This window comes from Bombina bombina, chromosome 4 (assembly GCF_027579735.1).
Source record: "Bombina bombina isolate aBomBom1 chromosome 4, aBomBom1.pri, whole genome shotgun sequence".
Taxonomy (NCBI): Eukaryota; Metazoa; Chordata; class Amphibia; order Anura; family Bombinatoridae; genus Bombina; species Bombina bombina.
The window spans coordinates 759629872-759643545 of record NC_069502.1 but is presented as its reverse complement, the minus strand read 5'-3'; positions in this window follow the sequence as shown (position 1 = coordinate 759643545).

Below are 13674 nucleotides of genomic sequence, written 5' to 3'. Positions count from 1 at the left end.
TCAGTGACATCATACCATTTGTTTTCTTCCTGGAGCGTGCCCTGCGAAGAGTACTGGATCAGGCTGTAGATGAGCGGGAAGAGGAAGAGATGTGGTCACCATCACCACCAGAAACAGTCTTATCAGCATCGCTTGCTGGACCAGCGGCAACGCTGGAAGAGGATTGTGAGAAAGAGGAGTCAGAGGAGGAATGTGGCTTTGAGGAGGAGGAGGAAGACCAACCACAACAGGCATCCCAGGGTGCTCGTTGTCACCTATCTGGTACCCGTGGTGTTGTACGTGGCTGGGGGGAAGAAGATACCTTCAGTGACATCACTGATGACAAGGAATGGGACATGAGTAGCTCGGCATCCAACCTTGTGCAAATGGGGTCTTTCATGCTGTCGTGCCTGTTGAGGGACACTCGTATAAAAAATCTGAAGGAGAACGACCTGTACTGGATGTCCACGCTACTAGACCCCCGGTATAAGCATAAAGTGCCTGAAATGTTACCGAATTACCGCAAGTCGGAAAGGATGCAGCATTTCCAAAATAAATTAAAAAGTATGCTTTACACAGAGTATAAGGGTGATGTCACAGCACAATGGGAATCTAACTGGGGAAGAGCTGAAAGTAATCCTTCGACTCCCACAACCACGCCGGCAAGGACAGGACGCTTTAAAGACGTGTTGTTGATGGAGGACATGTGGAGCTTTTTAACTCCTATGCATCGCCACAGCCCTTCGGGGTCCACCCTCAGAGAATGACTCGACCGACAGGTAGCAGACTACTTCGCCTTAACTGCAGATCTCGACACTCTGAGGAGCGATGAACCCCTTGACTACTGGGTGTGCAGGCTTGACCTGTGGCCTGAGCTATCCCAATTTGCTATAGAACTTCTGGCCTGTCCCGCTTCAAGTGTCCTGTCAGAAAGGACCTTCAGTGCAGCAGGAGGTATTGTCACTGAGAAGAGAAGTCGCCTAGGTCAAAAAAGTCTAGATTACCTCACCTTTATTAAGATGAATGAGGGATGGATCCCGAAGGGACTGACATTGGGCGATACATTCGAGTAAAAAAGGCCTGATGAGATGAGCTGCCTTGGGCTAGAAATGTTCCACACTATGCTGTATTTTATCTTCGAATGCCGGATGACTTGTGTGACTTATCCGCCACCAACTAGGGTTCAAGCCGCAATGTTTTAGGGCACTTTCTGCCTGGGAAACAAACATCAATTTTTCTGGCTGCTGCTACAGCAGCAGCTGCAACAATACCTAATTTTTCAGGCATGTGTACATGCCAAATTTTTCTGGCCTCTGGTGCTGCACTGTGGCTTCAAAAACCAAACCAAAAAAAAGGCACTTAACAGGGATTAAACTGATAGGAATAGTACTACTTAACACACCACTCCTATCTGGTGGCACATTAGATTGCACGCACAGTGCCCCAAATTTGAAGTAGGAGGACCGACCAAGCATCTTTTTCCATCTCCCGGTTCCTAAAATCCATGCCATATACACATCCCCTGATAGGGGACACCGCAGTGGAAGGTACCCGGCCGAAATTTCTTTGCACAAAAGGCAATCCCCAACCTGTACTCGATTGTGCAAAAGGAAGTAACCTTACCATGGGTCCTAGACCGCACGTCTTGTAATTCTCTGTCTATAAAATTATCTATCTATCAAATCTATCTATTTATCTATCAAATCTATCTATCTATCGTATCTATCAAATGTATCTGTTGCATCTATTGATCTATCTATCTAATCTATGTATCTATCTATCAAATCTATCTATCTCGTGGCCGGACTGACCAAGCATCTTTATCCATCTCCCGGTTCCTAAAATCCATGCCATATACACATCCCCTGATAGGGGACACCGCAGTGGAAGGTACCCGGCCGAAATTTCTTTGCACAAAAGGCAATCCCCAACCTGTACTCGATTGTGTAAAAGGAAGTAACCTTACCATGGGTCCCAGACCGCACGTCTTGTAATTCTCTGTCTGGGAAATTATCTATCTATCAAATCTATCTATTTATCTATCAAATCTATCTATCTATCTATCTATCTATCGTATCTATCAAATGTATCTATTGCATCTATTGATCTATCTATATAATCTATCTATCTATCTATCAAATCTATCTATCTCGTGGCCGGACCGACCAAGCATCTTTTTCCATCTCCCGGTTCCTAAAATCCATGCCATATACACATCCCCTGATAGGGGACACCGCAGTGGAAGGTACCCGGCCGAAATTTCTTTGCACAAAAGGCAATCCCCAACCTGTACTCGATTGTGCAAAAGGAAGTAACCTTACCATGGGTGTCAGACCGCACGTCTTGTAATTCTCTGTCTGGGAAATTATCTATCTATCAAATCTATCTATTTATCTATAAAATCTATCTATCTATCGAATCTATCTAATGTATCTATTGATCTATCTATGTATCTATCTATCTATCTATCTATCTATCAAATCGATCTATCTTGTGGCCGGAGCGACCAAGCATCTTTTTCCATCTCCCGGTTCCTAAATTCCATGCCATATACACGTCCCCTGATAGGGGACGTAACAGGGATTAAACTGATAAGAATAGTACTACTTAACACACCACTCATATCTGGTGGCACAGTAAATTGCACGTGCAGTGCCCCAAATTTGAAGTAGGAGGACCGACCAAGCATCTTTTTCCATCTCCCGGTTCCTAAAATCCATGCCATATACACGTACCTGATAGGGGACTCCACAGGGATTAAACTGATAGGAATAGTACTACTTAACACACCTTATAATAACGCAGAGAGAGGCAACGCAAAGAGAGGAGTCTGAAGAAGAGGAGTCAGAGGAGGAAGGTGGCTTTGAGGAGGTGGAAGACCAAACACAGCAGGCGTCAAAGGGGGCTTGTTGTCACCTTTTGGGGACCCTTGGTGTTGTACGTGGCTGGGTGGAGGAAGAGACCTTCAATGACATCAGTGAGGACATGGCTAGCTTGGTATCCAACCTTGTGCAAATGGGGAGTTTGCGGTTGTGCAAATGGACTGTTTGCGGTTGTTTGTGGTGCGTTAAAGGGACAGTCTAGGCCAAAATAAACTTTCATGATTCAGATAGAGCATGTAATTTTAAACAATTTTCCAATTTACTTTTATCACCAATTTTGCTTTGTTCTCTTGGTATTCTTAGTTGAAAGCTTAACCTAGAAGGTTCATATGCTAATTTCTTAGACCTTGAAGCCCACCTCTTTCAGATTGCATTTTAACAGTTTTTCACCACTAGAGGGTGTTAGTTCACGTATTTCATATAGATAACACTGTGCTTGTGCACAAGAAGTTATCTGGGAGCAGGCACTGATTGGCTAGACTGCAAGTCTGTCAAAAGAACTGAAAAAAGGGGCAGTTTGCAGAGGCTTAGATACAAGATAATCACAGAGGTTAAAAGTATATTATTATAAATGTGTTAGTTATGCAAAACTGGGAAATGGGTAATAAAGGGATTATCTATCTTTTAAAACAATAAAAATTCTGGTGTAGACTGTCCCTTTAAACGGGGAGTTTGGTCTGTCACTGTGAAGCGGGCGTAACCCTTACACTACCTGATTGATACAACATCATACCTGATGTTTTAAAGCATGTTATTCCAAACAATTTAGGAATGTTAGGTGATTTATGCCCTTTATGGATTAAAACCAGACTCTGCATCAACTATGTAATTTTCCATGGGAGTTTTGCCATGGATCCCCCTCCGGCATGCCACAGTCCAGGTGTTAGTCCCCTTGAAACAACTTTTCCATCACTATTATGGCCAGAAAGAGTCCCTGTTGGTTTTAAAATTCGCCTGCCTATTGAAGTCAATGGCGGTTCGCCCGGTTCGCCCGTTCGCGAACAGTTGCGGAAGTTCGCGTCCGCCGTTCGCGAACCGAAATCTTTAGGTTCGCGACATCACTAATGGTAAATTGAGAGTATATCGTCGATCTGAAAAGGGAGGTAGGAGATGAATCTCTACGACCGATAACAGAGAACCTATGAAATAGACCCCCGTTAGGGAAATCATCATCGTATTCAATAAGTGATACTCCCTTCACGTCCCTCTGACATTCGCTGTACTCTGAGAGGAATCGGGCTTCAACAATGCTGAGAAGCGCATATCAACGTAGAAATCTTAGCACAAACTTACTTCACCACCTCCATAGGAGGCAAAGTTTGTAAAACTGAATTGTGGGTGTGGTGAGGGGTGTATTTATAGGCATTTTGAGGTTTTGGAAACTTTGCCCCTCCTGGTAGGATTGTACATCCCATATGTCACTAGCTCATGGACTCTTGCCAATTACATGAAAGAAAAGATAACAAATAGACTAGAAGTCTTCCTGAAATATTTAGTAGCTTCAACATAATATTTCAAAGCTCTTACCACATCCAAAGAATGTAAGGATCTCTCCAAAGAATTCTTAGAGTTAGGACACAAGGAAGGGACAACAATTTCTCTATTAATGTTGTTAGAATTAACAACCTTAGGTAAGAATTTAAATGAAATCCACAAAACCGCCTTATCCTGATGAAAAATCAGAAAAGGAGATTCACAAGAAAGAGCAGATAATTCAGAAACTCTTCTAGCAGAAGAGATGGCCAAAAGGAACAACACTCACTTTCCAAGAAAGTAGTTTAATGTCCAAATAATGCATAGGCTCAAATGGAGGAGCCTTTAAGAACTTTTTCTACCAAAATGGTTTCTTAAATGGCTTGGATTTATTCCAATTTGAAGAAGGTTTCCAACTGGAAACAGATTCCTTGGGGGAAGGATTAGGTTTCTGTTCCTTAATTTGTCGAAAGGAACAAAAAATGGTTAGAAGCTTTAGATTTACCCTTAGGTCTTTTAGCCTGAGGCAAAAAAACTCCCTTCCCTCTAGTGACAGTTGAAATAATCGAATCCAACTGAGAACCAAATAACTTATTACCTTGGAAAGAAAGAGATAGCAATCTAGACTTAGAAGTCATGTCAGCATTCCAAGATTTAAGCCACAAAGCTCTTCTAGCTAAAATAGCTATAAGACATAGATTTAACATCAATTTTGATGATATCAAAAATGGCATCACAAATAAAATGATTAGCATGTTGAAGCAAGCGGACAATGCTAGACAAATCAGAATCTAATTCTTGTTGCGCTAAATTTTCCAACCAAAAAGTTGATGCAGCTGCAACATCAGCCAAAGAAATTGCAGGCCTGAGAAGATGACCAGAATATAAATAGGTTTTCCTTAGATAAGATTCACGTTTCCCATCTAAAGGAGCTTTAAAAGAAATACAATCTTCCATAGAAATAGTAGTACTTTTCACAAAAGTAGAGATATCCCCATCAACTTTGGGGATCTTTTTCCAAAACTCCAATGTAACTGCTGGCAAAATATACAATTTTTTAAACCTTGAAAAAGGAATAAAAGAAGTACCAGGCCTATTCCATTCTTTAGAAATCATATCAGAAATAGCATCAGGAACTGGAAAAACCTCTGGAGTAACCACAGGAGGTTTATAAACATAATTTAAACATTTACTAGTTTTAGTATCAAGAGGACTAGTTTCCTCAATATCCAATGTAATCAACACTTATTTTAACAAAGAACAAATATACTCCATTTTAAATAAATAAGTAGATTTGTCAGTGTCAATATCTGAGGAAGGATCTTCTGAATCAGATAGATTCTCATCAGAGGAGGATAATTCAGTATGTTGTCGGTCATTTGAAATTTCATCAACTTTATGAGAAGTTTTAAAAGACCTTTTACGTTTATTAGAAGGCGGGATGGCAGACAAAGTCTTCTGAATAGAATCAGCAATAAATTCTTTTAAATTCACAGGTATATCTCGTACATTAGATGTTGGAGGAACAGCAACAGGCAATGTACTATTACTGATGGACACATTCTGTGCATGTAAAAGTTTATCATGACAACTATTACAAACCACAGCTGAAGATATAATCTCCACAAGTTTACAACAGATGTACTTAGCTTTGGTAGAACTGTTATAAGGCAGCAGGGTTCCAACAGTGATTTCTGAGACAGGATCAGATTGAGACATCTTGCAAATGTAAGGGAAAAAACAACATATAAAGCAAAATTATCAATTTCCTTATATAGCAGTTTCAGGAATGGGAAAAAAATGCAAACATCATAGCCCTCTGATAGAGAAAAAAGGCAAGAGGCATATAGGAATGGGGTTTAATATAATGAAAATATGTGGCGCCAAGTATGAAGCACAACACAAACAGAAAAAAAAAATTGGCGCTAACAACATCCGGAAATGACACACTTGCGTCATTGAAGACGCAACCTTGTGAAAGGACTCAGCGTCAACTAAGATGCCGTAAGTGACGAATTTGCGCCATCAAGCGTAACTTTGCACCCTCTCGAGACTAATTCTGCCTGCAAATTTAAAATGACAGTCAATTGAAAAAGACTATACCCCAGGTAAGAAATACATTTTTCCTAAAAAATGCATTTCCCAGATATGAAACTGACAGTCTGCAAAAGAAAATATACTGAAACCTGAATCATGGCAAATATAAGTACAATACATATATTTAGAACTTTATATAAATACATAAAGTGCCAAACCATAGCTGAGAGTGTCTTAAGTAATGAAAACATACTTACCAAAAGACACCCATCCACATATAGCAGATAGCCAAACCAGTACTGAAACGGTTATCAGTAGAGGTAATGGAATATGAGAATATATCGTCGATCTGAAAAGGAAGGTAGGAAATGAATCTCTACAACCGATAACAGAGAACCTATGAAATAGATCTCCCGTGAGGAAAACCAATGCATTCAATAGGTGATACAAATCCTATGAAGCGCTGCAGGGATTTCACATTCGCCGGCTATGGCATATCCAGTATAGCTCTGATTTTTTCTGGGTCAGCCTTCAAACCCTCAAAGGATAGTATGTGTCCATGGAAGCGGACCTCTTTGACCTTGAATTGCAGTTTTTTCATGCCAAGTCTTAGTTTCACCTGCCTACAACGATTCATTAGTTCCAATAGTTTGCCATCATGATCTTGTTCTGCTTCCCTATCTGTGTCCCCACAGCCAACCACAAGGATGTCATCAGCTATTGGTTCAATACCACTGAGTCCAGCCAATAGTTCATGTTGTTTACGTTGATACATCTCTGGTGCAACTGATACTCCAAAAGGCAACTTGAGCCATCTTTTTCTGCCCCAGGGAGTCCAGAAGGTTGTCATGTAGCTACTTGCATTATCCAACTTACATTGTAAAAATTCATCGCGGGCATCAACAAGCATGAACAGACGTGCCTTAGGCAGCTTGTACAAAACATCCTCGAGAGTTGGCATGATGTAGTGAGATCGCCTCAGTGCCTGATTCAAGAATTTGGGATCTATGCATATTCTTAACTTATCAGGCTTCTTTACAATCACCATGTTACTTATCCAATCAGTTGGTTCAGACACTGTTGCTAAATGTCCATCAGCCTCATACTGGTCAAGCTGCGCCTTAACTGCCTGTTTTATGGCCACTGGCACATTGCGCAGTGCGCATTGTACTGGAGGGACACTCATGTCAAGGTCAAAATGAACTTCCCCTGGTACAGATTCTACTGGCCCAGTAAAAACATCACTAAATTCCTTTAATAGCAAATGTTTTGTCAAGGGCCCTTTGAATTGATTGTCCATCACATTGAGCTCTGCGGGGATAGAGAAATGCATCAGCCCTAGACGCTCACAGGTTGAGCCGGATAACAGTGGCTTTTGGCAGGCTTCCACAATTTCAAACTCTAGCTTGTGTGTCCTTCCACGTATGACACATTCTGTCCTGAAGAGTCCTAGATATTTCATAAGCTCACCTGAGTATAACTTTAGTCTGGTGTCACTTTGCAGTAGACGTACTTCTGGTGCTAACATCATTTTGTCTCTCAAACACATTACATCACATGTTGCTCCTGAATAAAGCTGGCAGGATTGGGGCTTATTATTTAAATTTAAAGTGACAAACCATTTCTTTCCTCTGGCTTGCACAGTACCGAACACTTCACTACTGTATATCACTTCAGCGGAGTGTGGCTCTTCCTCATATGCAGATTTGTTCTCAATGGTGTGTAACTTTCCTAGTGATGGCTGTCTTTTACTTGACAAACAAACATTAGCAAAGTGATTTGTTCTTCCACAAGACCTACAAGACTTCCCATAAGCTGGACATTGCTCTTTAATTCTTTGATGCACAGTCCCACAATATTTGTATGCTGTGGGGTTTGTAGCATTTGTGCTAAACAGGCGGCGTTGTTGCTGTGGTTTGCTTATGTGTTGTCGCTGCATTGCAATGTTTATGCTGTCGGTCTGCTGTCTGTCCTGTACCATAACTTTCAGACGTCTGTCAGTGAGCTCTGCTGTACGGCATGTTTCAATGGCTGTGTTTAAAGTTAAGTCATGTTCTCTTAGTAGACGCCTGTGTGTGCTCTCACTAGCTACACCAAGAAAAATTTATACCTTATTAATTCATCCCTTAGTACCATATTCACAAGTTGCTGCCTTTTCTCTCAAGCGTGTAACAAAGTTATCAAGAGATTCTCTCTCTTCTTGTTTGCAGCATACAAACACATACCTTTCATATATAACATTTTTAGCAGGTTTAAAATAAGCTTCCAGTGCATCTAAAATGGCTGTAACATTCTCTTGCTGCTCTGCTGTGAGGGTCAGATTATGCTTATACACATGCCTGCATTCACTGCCCATGACTCTTCTCAGAGTTGCTGCCTGCACTGCTGCAGATTTCTCATTCAACCCTGTAGCCAGGGAATAATCTTCAAATTCAGCTCTGAAAGTTTCCCAATTGCTGCTGCAATCCCCACTGATTCTCATTCTCTCTGGGGGAGGTATGCAATTCATGGCAGTCATATTGTCTTTAAGTCTCTAAGCTCTCAAATATCATAAAAAAAAACGTTTTAGGCTGTAACTCACAAAGCTGTGCTGTATCTTAAAGCTGCTGTGCTCCAAGCAAGAGGCTCAGTCCTGATTCTAGTTACTTCTGACACCATGTTTCATGTATAGAAATAAAGACACTACAAGCTGTTAGTGTGAGGAATCATATTGAACTAAAGAACTACATCCAGGTCAGAGGTAGGAACAGGAAACAGGAAGTATAAAGCAATGCAATATTACCATAAACAAACAGAGTCACAGTATTTGCATAATAACTCCATAACACATAGCTTTTTCAAGGATACTTTTATCACATCTGTTCTCTTCTGTTTAAAGTCCAAAACTGTCACTGATTGGATGTCTCCATTGATATTTCCTCAGATTGCTCTGTTTAAATTTAAATTTAACGTCTCTGCAGTGCAGTAACCATTTTCTCAAGCAGGGAAGGAGCTCTCAAGGGGAGATGTCAATAAGGAATGTTGGTGGCCTAATGGGCAGCACTCCCAGGCTTTATGGGAATGCTGGTGACATCACAAAGGAGCTGAACCTGGATGCACCGGTAGCTGCTAGGGAGCTGGATGGGGGTAGGTTCTTCAAACCCCTCGATCTCAGCTCTCTTTGCTGCTACAAACCTACAAGGCCCTTCATTTGAAATAGCATTGCCTTCTCTTTCATATGGCAGTGATCTTGGAGCAGTATTAGAAAGCAGATGGTTTAAAACAAAAGTAAAAAACCACAGGGATTTGCTTAGGGATGTTACATTATATGCACAATAAAAAAATGTATATTTAGAGACCCCTAATAAAGTTTATTTTCAAGTAGACAAGTCCCTCTCTTAAAAAGTTTATCATAATTGTCCTGAAATAGTGTTCAGTCATCAGCCTCTTTTAACCAGTAGCAATGGGTCCTCCTCTTGTTGATCTTCATCTGGTCTGGCCACCCAAACTAAAGTCCTGGAGCCACATCTGGTCCTCCAAGGGTTTTTGTATGGCCCTCAGTACCACTAAACCAAAAACAGACATTAGTTGTATACATTTGAATAGTATGGAAGGTAAAATTAAATGAATTAGAAGTAACTAATTTCCTGTGTAACCTTTTAACTAATATCGGTTTATAATATATTTTATTTTATCATAAATAAGTATAATGTGATGTGGCCCCTGGTCAATCCCATCATTAGTAACAAGGGGATCTGGCCTCAATTTATAAAACATTTTTAACTTGTGATTGCTGACCCAGGTTTTTGGAGAGGTGAATGATCTGTTAAAACTGAGCCTGCCCACTCTTTTGATAATAACATTAACCCTGGCATTGAGGGTATTTGCAGTGGGAGTGGTTGAGATTAGGATAGCAGAATTGAGGTTGATTGGGTTAGTCATTAGGGTTTGCAGAGGTTAGGTTTAATGAGCTAAATAGCCAACAACTATATACCAGGCACCAAAATCAATGTGATTAGGATCAAACTCGCCCTGAAGTGTGGTTATACCATCCACCAGAAGCCAGAATTTAGTGAGCCGTATTTGACAAGCTGTAATTATAAAAAATAGCTATGCTAGTAGGTTTAGGTTGCTTAAATAAAACTGTTTTTGCTAGATTGTTTTCATAGCAGCTCCATTATAGTGACTTGCATAGGATCTTGTCCAATGATTTGGGAAATATTTCTTTTCACGAGGGAACAGATGTGACATGACTGGAATTAGGGCCTTGGAATAGTCTGTAAAATCAGCTGTTGGTAATTCCAGAGATATTGTTACTCTGTTTGTTGTTCTTGAGACATTTTACATCCTCTTATTTTAAAGGGCTATTATAATAATTTGCTATAAAAGGGTTAATCAAAAGTTCAATTGAGGCATGAAAATTCATCAATATACACCTATTAAAGGAAATCTAAAGGATTAAAGATAGTGTTCTTATAATTTTTTATCGATTCCTGTGCCCACTTAAATTGCCATTTCCAGATCCAATTATCCTCAGAGTTGCATGACCGACATGGAGGTAGAAGCATGCGCATTCTACCGTTCATTCAGCTCTTCTCACTGATTTTTCTAAAGCGCAGGCGGCAACGCTTCCGTGTGTGATCAGCAAGACAATGCTGACTGGACATGAGAAAAGAGGGAAAACAAATGTCCATTTCTTGGGGCGTTTTGGAAAAGATGGTCAAGAGACTATTTTACCTACTTTGAGGTACCATTTAGGGTATTAGAAATACTCATTTTTAAACCAAAACTAGGTGAGTGCATTAAAAATAACTAATATAATTTAGTTGTATACACAATAGGGTAATATATTATGGACCTTTATTTCTGGTGCTAAATAAAACAGAAAGTGAATTTTATTGCTGGGTCACCGTGATGGAGTTTGGTGTGGATAAAACATGTTGACAATAAGAGTGTTTGTGGCATAAGATCAATTGGCACAAACTTAGATTATTTATTTACTCAAGTTACTAGACAAAAGGTTTCTTACTCAGCATCGTGCCATTTAACTTTGAGTAATGGCTTTGAGAAGGAAAATAAGAGGTTAGTGCCCAATGCTGCCAGTAAATGTGAAATCAGCTGGGAGATTTAATGTAAACGTTGTTGCGGCTTAGATTGCGCCTACTTTAGAAAAAACGTGACTGATACTATGTTATTTTAAGTTTTATAAACCTGTACTTACCTTGATACATTTCCCTCCCCATTATTAGCCCTCAGGGACAGGAGGTATTTGACACTGGGAATTTCCATGTTATCCTGCAGTTAAAGCACCACGTATAGTAAAAAAAAAATGACCTTGATTTTTTTGATAGATAAAAGGGTATATTATTGATGGTCTTCTGGACTTAGGGCTAGATTACAAGTGTCTGGTTATTGCTACCACAAGCTCATGGTAGCTATTAGCGCTTATAAAATTAACCAGAAATGAGATCTCTGGTTAATTTGATAAATGTGCCCCAAATGCCCCCAAAATACAGTGCAGTGTATATTATTAAAAAAAAATTGGGGAGTAAAGTTGGCCGGAGTGGGGTGTTGGGGTGAAAATAAAAGTCACTGAAAAGTGCCTTTACATTGTTCCCAGTAAATAGATATGTATATGCTCATATACATACTGTACATATTTTTGTTAATATGTGTATATACACATATAATCCAAAAAATGCCCCTCAGGGTGGAGGAGCGACCCTTCTCTGCACTGGTCCCCAACCATTTGTATACACAACCCCGGAGAAGCCAGAAGTCTCTCCACTTACCCCGTCTTCACGGCTATGCCAGTTATGCTTGCTAGTCTCTAGCCGTTAGGGAGAACTCTCTCCTGGGCTAGACGTGGACAGTGGTACCTGGGCTTGGAGTCCTCCACTCCCACAAGCCTTGCGCTCAACTGCTCTTACCCGACCGCCGTCTCACTCACTGTGGCTCTTGCTGTGATGTAATTAATCGCCGTCGGCTTACCAGGGGTAAGTGGTTATGGAGACCGGAGATCCGATTTGCAGGGTCTATGTGTCAATCCTTAAAGACAGCAAATGCTAACAACGTCAGATTCACCTTGGGGGATAGTAGTTTACTGCTATGACTCCGTAACGGCCCAAGTAAGTATCAAATATACACATATAAACACATAAATATATATGTATATAATAATTTATATTTATATTTGCTGCTATCACTGCGCTACTAACCCCCTTTGCTGCTCTTAGGTTCTGATCCCATCTCTGACGGCACCAGAACGAGGCTCCCATTGGAGCTTATGGAAGCACGATCTTGTGAGCGCAATGCTTGAGCTTAACTTGTAATACCAACACACATTGGCATGCGCTGGTATTACTCACTGGAGCGATAATATCGCTTGAGCTCAAGCGATATTTAGAGCTCCACTTGTAATGTAGCTCTTAATATGCTAACAGTAAACATACTGCTAGATTTAGAGTTTCGTCTGTAAAAACCCGCGTAGCTAATGCTGCTTTTTTTCCCAACGCACCCTTCCAACAACGCTGGTATTTAGAGTTGTCTGAGGGGCTGCGTTAGGCTCAAAAAAGGGTGCGTTGAACATAATTTAGCTCCACTTCAACCCTCAATACCAGCGTTGCTTACGGTAGCGGTAAGCTGGGAAAACGTGCTCGTGCATGATATCCCCATAGGAAACAATGGGGCATTTTGGGCTGAAAAAAAACATAACACCTGCAAAAAAGCAGCCCCATTGTTTCCTATGGGGAAACACTCTCTAAGTCTACATCTAACACCCTAACATGAACCCCGAGTCTAAACACCCCTAACCTTACACTTATTAACCTCTAATCTGCCACCCCCACTATCGCTGACACCTGCATTATACTATTAACCCCTAATTTGCCGCTCCGGACACCGCCGCAACCTACATTATCCCTATGAACCCCTAATCTGTTGCCCCTAACACCGCCGACCCCTATATTATATTTATTAACCCCTAATCTGCCCCCCCCAACGTCGCCGCTGGGCGGCAATGTGGGGGGCCTCAGTTTAGGGGTACATAGGTAGTTTATGGGTGTTAGTGTACTTTAGAGCACAGTAGTTAAGAGCTTTATATTCACGCGTTAGCCCATAAAGCTCTTAACTACTGACTTTTTTTGTCGTTAGGAGTCTTGTCGGTAGAGGGTCTACCGCTCACTTCTCCCATGACTACAAATACCGGCGTTAGGCAGATCCCATTGAAAAGATAGGATACGCAATTGGCATAAGGGGATCTGCGGTAGCCTGGAATCGCGGTAGGGAAGTGAGCGGTAGACCCTTTCCTGCCTGACTCTAAATA